The following is a 6970-nucleotide window of genomic DNA, read 5'->3' on the forward strand; positions in this document are numbered from 1 at the left end:
CAGAGCAGCACGCGTTCTGAACAAACATCGCAAAAAAAAAACAAACGTCCCTACATATTTAGTAGGCCGCACATCTACACCGCGCATACATAGAAACGATTACTCCTAACACACTAACGTGCATAATTTTTACCTCACTATATTTCTTGCTTACCACAATATTAATTTGACAAAACAGAACCACAAAGGCAATGTAATCTTTACCTTAATATTAAAAGTTTAGACCCTACACTACTGGTTTTGCTTCTTTAATTTCACTAACCCTCTCAATCTTCCTACAAATACATATGAAAACGAACACCTAAACGCCACCATCCTTCGACAACTAAAATGCACGATTCAACTTGATAAGTTCCATAATGAAACTTTATCACAGATAATTATTTGACGCATGGCATGTAAATCTAACCAATTCCTAAGTTCTTTCTAGGATGGTAAAGCCCGCCGATATATGGTAGACTCACCGCACAAAACTTATCACGAACTTAACCCAAAAATCACCAAAATTTTTTTCATCAAAATGGATTACATCTTCGACATCCACCGCAAGAATAACGAACCAGAGCACGTTATCTACCATGCACTGGAAAAAAAACAAAAGCTCATGCATCTTAATTTAGCCGTTTCAACAGTTTCCAACTAACTTTTAAGTTTTAACATCTGAAACAAAAATGTCAGTGACAAACATCAAAATTACCCACACCCACGGGTGTGGGTAGTTTCCACCGCTTCATCCAAAAATCTTTTTTACAGTATTTGCCATCACGAAATCCACACCAACGCTACATATTTATAATTTCCAAGTACAACACACTTCTCCTTTTTTCCAAATTTTACTTACTGCATCAAAGGCCCTAATCTGCATGGCACCCTCCGCAATTATGACCACTTCTACAATTTGAACCCGACAAATCCCGACCAATGATCAACCCACACGAATTGATTAAGCATATAAAAATCCCACTGTTTGCTGTTAACACTTATTCATGACAAGAATTTCAGTTATAATTTTTGTGATCTCATAGAAAGCTCCAATCTTGACTTCTCAGATTCTACGGTACAGCAAAATATCATAAGAGCACTTGAGCCTTTTTGGAAAATACTAAAAACAAAGAAAGGAATGTCTTCCCCCGCAAATGTTTTTCTAATGCTGTTTTTGCAGACACACAACAAGTATCAATTTACTAAACTACTAACTAACTCTAAAACAAGTACTCACAATTCTTTTTAAAAATGTTTCATTCATTGTCTTTTAATGTTCTTCAGTAGCTTCTAAAACACAAAAAAAAACGATTAAAAATTTAAAAGTCAGAACAACTTTTTATTCAATCTTTCAAATGGCGCTAACATATTGCAGTGCCTTCAATAATATTCAGTGAAATAAAAAAAAGTAGCAGTAAAACAAAAGCAGTAAAATTGTCGAAAAAAAACAGTAAGTTATGCAATTGAGACTATAAGATCCAATAAAAAAATGAATATATGTGTGAAATTTTTATTTCTCTCCACCTCGCCTCTTCATAAGCCCACTTTTGATTAAACTGTTTAAAACTCTTTATACGATGCTTAACAAATCGTTGTAAATTTCAATTGTAATCAATTTCCACCGACCACTGATAAAAACTCTAAACAGCTTTCAGAGCTTCCAATTTTTTCCTCAATTCTGTTGGGATAGAGCTGAGAAGGAAAACGGAGCTTATTTAAAACCACCGCACTTCCAACCTGTACACAAAAGTTCCACTCCTTTGAAACAAGATCAACCTGAGAAAACTTTTGTTTCGAACCAAAAACCGATTTCGAATTATGACCACATGTTACTTTAATTAGCTCAAAACTACCACTAATCAAAAACTTGCAGTTTTAAATAAGTGGGCACAACCACAAAACAAAACCGATAAAGTACCAAGTAAAAAGAAGCGAAAAGTTTCTATATAAAAGAATTTTCCACTCAACAAATCACTCTCAGATAAGCTTGGGCAACTGGCCTAACCCTCTAGTAAGGACTTCTTGAGCATGCTCTATAGCCGGCCTCGCAACCTCCGCTACATCACGTTTAGAACAATTAAACTCAGTTTTTGCTATGTGTGGCTTATGAGTAAGCAACTAATTAAAAAAAGCAAACTAAAAGGAAATGCTTCTGCAAAAAAACTAAATAAGTAATAACTAAAACTGAAATCACTTAAGTACGGAAATAAATCTGTAAAAGATTTCAAAGACTAAATTTTACGAGCAGCAAAATGTAGATGATCACTGGAATGGCAAATCTATTGTTTTGCTTGCTGCAGTTTCAACCTTTTCTGGATATAAAGCATGGAACTGACAAGGAAGAAAGGAATCTATAATCAATTTTCTGCCCATCATCACGATTTCTCTCGATTCACGAAAATCCAAGACACACGCAGACAACTCTCCAAGCGGCTCCTTCAGGAACTCAGGAAATTCCGAAACTCTCCCAATGAAAGACTTAGGTTTTTGAAGCTTCCTTAACACCGAATGAGTGGAGCCAGTTTGAAAATACTTCACTGTAAAATAATAATGCTAACCACATGAGCCTGGACTGAAACTTATTTTAATTTTGTAAAACTGAAACCCCAGTGGTTCAGAGAGCTCAGAATAAAAGTTATAATTCTTTTGCTCTCATCTCCTGTAACTCTGCAATAAATCAGTATACATCTAGATCTAATGAGACTAGGAAAAATAGGAAAAAGAATAGGATCGGTATTAAACTGAGGAAATGCACAAACCTAAGCGGCCAAAAGTAGATAGCGTGACAAGCAGACTTTGGAAACTATCCGAATAACTCTATGAGAAGGCCACCCGGACCGAAACTAAATAGCCACTCAAGATGATCTTGGAACAAGTTCTGAAAATATATATTTGGTAGTGCGTTGCCGCTAGCACCACTACCACCTAACAACATGCTTTTTCTGCTTTCTTTTGTTCAAAATTTTTAGTTACGCTTTTTCAGATTTTTTCAAAAGTTAAATTTGCGCAGCTGAAAATTTTAAACACACACAAAAAAAACACTTTGATCTTCCATAACAAGTGTGAACTCGTTTTTTGTTAGTGAAGCTTACCAAGGAACAGCAAAACTGTGATCTTTCCAGTTTTGTGACACATTTCTGTTGATATAGTTGTGAGCTATTATTGAAAAATGATTTTACCATCACGCAGTTGCTCATTTTCACAGGTTTTGACCTTGTTTTTTTTATGTTTCAGCAAAAACAGCTGAAAAGTTGTTGCTCATGTTAAAAAACTAGCTGATGTTGCTGAAAATTAATTCGAAATGTATGTTATTGTATGCAGCCATTATACTACTAACCCATCTTTATTTTGGAACCCACATGCAGTTTGAAGAATTTTTTTGATGGTTTGTGTTCTCACAGCTATCTGTGAAGATCCAATGAAACATTTTTTCATATTTAAATTAAATTGGTTTGTGCAGGTCGATGAAGCTCTGTATATACTGACAATTTTGATTAGTTTTTGCTAAGTAAAATAATGATCAGCTTGGGTTGGGATAGACAGGCTTGTTTTATTTCCTTCATTTCTAAACAAAGTTTTTACGTTGATCGCAAATTTTTTTGCAACCCAAAGTCATTTTTGGTGTCTAGAACCATCCCATGGTATTCGTATAGCAGCTGAACTTGGTCACTATAATTGCTATATACCTGAAATTAGAAATACAGTAGCACTGGTCAATATACACCTTGTCATGGCCGTTATAGATATTCATACTCATCTTTTTTGTAGCGAAAAAATTACTTTTTTTTAAACAAAGCATTTGTGAAGTTCTTCTTTCAAACAAAACAGTTGTGAAGTTATTCTTTAGATAACGATTTTAAAGTTCAGTGAAAGAAATTTTTCAATATTGAAGATATGAAAATGACAGCTTGTGCTAGTATGAAACCATAATTAAGCGGAACTTAAAATGGTTTTTTCATCACTAAATTTTTCTTAAGCCTTCAAACTGCGGTATGCGCTTCCAAATTGAAGAATCCAGTTACATCTTGCGGAATCCACTATCTGGTTGAGGAACAGACTTACAATTCCTGATTGCGGATACCGCAAACATCATATATGCTGAAAATTGATATATTACGAGATATCTTGTTTTATAGTTCAGTGAAAGAAATTTCTCAATTTCGAAAATACAAAAATTGACAGCTCTTTTCAGATTGAAACCATAAACTAAGCGGAATTTTCAAGTGTTCTTTTCTTCATTAAGTTTTTCTTAAATAATAAGCCTCAAACGGCGGTATCCGCTATCCGTTTGAGGAATACCCTTACAATTCCTGATTGCGGATACCTCAAACTTGATATGTGCTGAAAAATGATATATTAAGAGATACTTGCTAGTGAATTCCAGATTTATTTGGATGGAATTGGCTGTATTTTCAAAACGGTTCAACGGCTTGTCTTTACAATTCACAGACATACACATACAGTGTAGCCGAGTATTTCAAGGGGGGGTGTTAGAGGTGTTACCCAAATTATACAATCAGGCTTGCAAAGCTGTGATTGCTACTGCGTTTAAAGGGATTTTAAAGCCAATGCTATCGGCAAAAGATCGCAAACAATTTCATGTGCTAATGAAAACTGTGGCAGAATGTTCCATAGCAAAAAAGAGATGTACAGGCATCTCAGAGATAATCACTCAGAACCCTCGTCCAGACTTCCGCTAGTGAAATTGAAACTGATAAAGGAACTGAAAGAACTGTAGAGATCCCCCAGCAACCCAGCGACTGGAACAAGACTTATGTGTATGTCAGCGGTTGGACAAAGCATATGCAAAAATGTCACCCGCATGTAAAACTGATCAGCGCATCAAAACCGACCGTCTCAGCACCTCAACTGAGTCGGTAATCCTTCGCATCAAACCAAGACACTAGCACAGGTGTTGAGGTGCTAAAGTGTCCGCTCTGCTCCTATAGGTGCTCGGTTGGAAAGTCAATGATCAATCACTGTTATGTGAAGCATCGATACTCGTGGGTCAAAGCAAGGCCAATGCCCAAGCCGCCAAGTCATGTTGGCGTTGTCCCGGTGTGTACAATCAATAGGCAAAATCGTGCAGATTGTAGCGTCATGACCACCACTGCTACCTCGGAAAGGTAGAACGGGTTCCCGGTATTGACTTTCATTTCGTTTGAATTAGTTCATATAATTTGATAAAGTCAGAACCATTGCCCCTGGCCTTGATCAGCTGGGGTGCAGATGAGAGGAACTCATTACCCAAATTATACAATCAGGCTTGCAAAGTTGAGATTGCTACTGCGTTTCAGGGGACTGACTTTTCGTAAAATCCAGCCAGTTATTAGAAGAAAAAAAAACTTTGGTGAAAAACTTCAAAGGTGACTGATTTTTCCTAAAATCCAGATAGTTATTAGAAGAAAAATAAAAACTTTGGAATAAAAACTTCAAAGATACATCAGTAAATTTGAACCTAATACCAGGAATAAAAATTTCTGACAAAGATTGGTTTTGAATGTCAATGAAGAAATTTTTGTTGGTTCGCATTCACACAGTTATCTGTGAACATGCAATGAAACACTTTTTTACATTGAAATTAAATTGATTTAAACAAATCAAAGAAGCTCTGAATAAAATAACAAAATTGATGTCTTCGATTCACTTTTGCTAACAAAAATGCTCAGTTTTGGTTAGAATAGTCATTTTTATTTTTTCCTTCTTTTCTAGACGGAGTTGTTTTGTTGATCGCAAATATTTTTTGCAAAAGAAGGTCAATTTTTGAATCTAGAGACATCCCATAGTACTCGTATCACAGCTGAAATTGATCAAGCTAGTTGCAATATACCTGAAAATAGAAGTACAAAAGCAGCTCGTCAATATACACGATATTCATACCTATCTTGTTTTTTTTGTGAACAATTCTTTATTTTGCCTTTTCAAATAAACTAGATTGCTGTTCCGAAGTTCTTCTTCGAAAACTTTTTTGACGCTCAGAGAATTTTCGAGAAACTTTTCATTTTCGAGGATAAAAAGTATCAGCTTTTGTTAGGATGAAACCATAAATCAAGCGGAACTTTTGATAGTCTTTTTTCTTACACAGTTGAACGATCGATAATTTAAAATTAAAATTACTTGACAAAACGTGTATGTTAGTAAAAAAAAACTCGATAATTTTGTCAATTTCAGCACTTTAAGTTTATAGGAAGAACCTAATTTTTGGGTGGCTTTTATTCAGATTGACTATATTGCCCCAAAACAAATCAGTTTAAAACTAGTGCAAAAACTTAAGCTGAGTTGAAATAATTTGCTTTCAAGAATTAACGAAACAGACAAAAAACAAAAGACACCTAATTTCCTAGCTCAAGTTGTTAAGATAAAGTTAGAATGAAGGAATTTTTCTTCTTAAGTTCAACAAAAAAGATATTTCGGCTCTTTTGCACTGGACAGTAACTCTTACGGCGATGCGCAGCAGTCATTTTGATGTGACTGAAATGAAAACTAACTGAAAAAAATTCATCAAGCAAATGCATCAAGATATTTTTCCTACCTGTACAACTAGTTTCCTTCATTTTTCAGATTTTGAATTAGGTTTTTTTCGGATACCTTGAATCAATATCTTCAAAATACTTCTGTTCTAAATAAACACTTGAATTGGTATACATCACAAAACTAAATTTTGCACATTTTAAGTTTATAATTTTGTTTCTAAGTTTATAAAATTTTTCAGTCCATGGTTTTTCAGTTGCTTTCAAATTTTTTCATTTTTTTTTCTATCGTTTGTCTTGTGATTTCACAGTGGGGTCATTATGAACTTGAGAAATGAAAGGTTGTTCTTTAGATCCTTAGCCAAAGAAGTTGAACCCAAGTATCTGAATCAGGGGCGCTACAATGATTGTTCGTAGAAAAAAACTTGATAATTTATTTAAAGGATTTTCTCTTACCAATAAATGGGATTGTGTATAACCAGTTTTATTCAAGATTCATCAGGGGATTATCGGAGATA

The sequence above is a fragment of the Symsagittifera roscoffensis genome, chromosome 7 (genome assembly GCF_963678635.1).
Source record: "Symsagittifera roscoffensis chromosome 7, txSymRosc1.1, whole genome shotgun sequence".
NCBI lineage: Eukaryota > Metazoa > Xenacoelomorpha > Acoela > Convolutidae > Symsagittifera > Symsagittifera roscoffensis.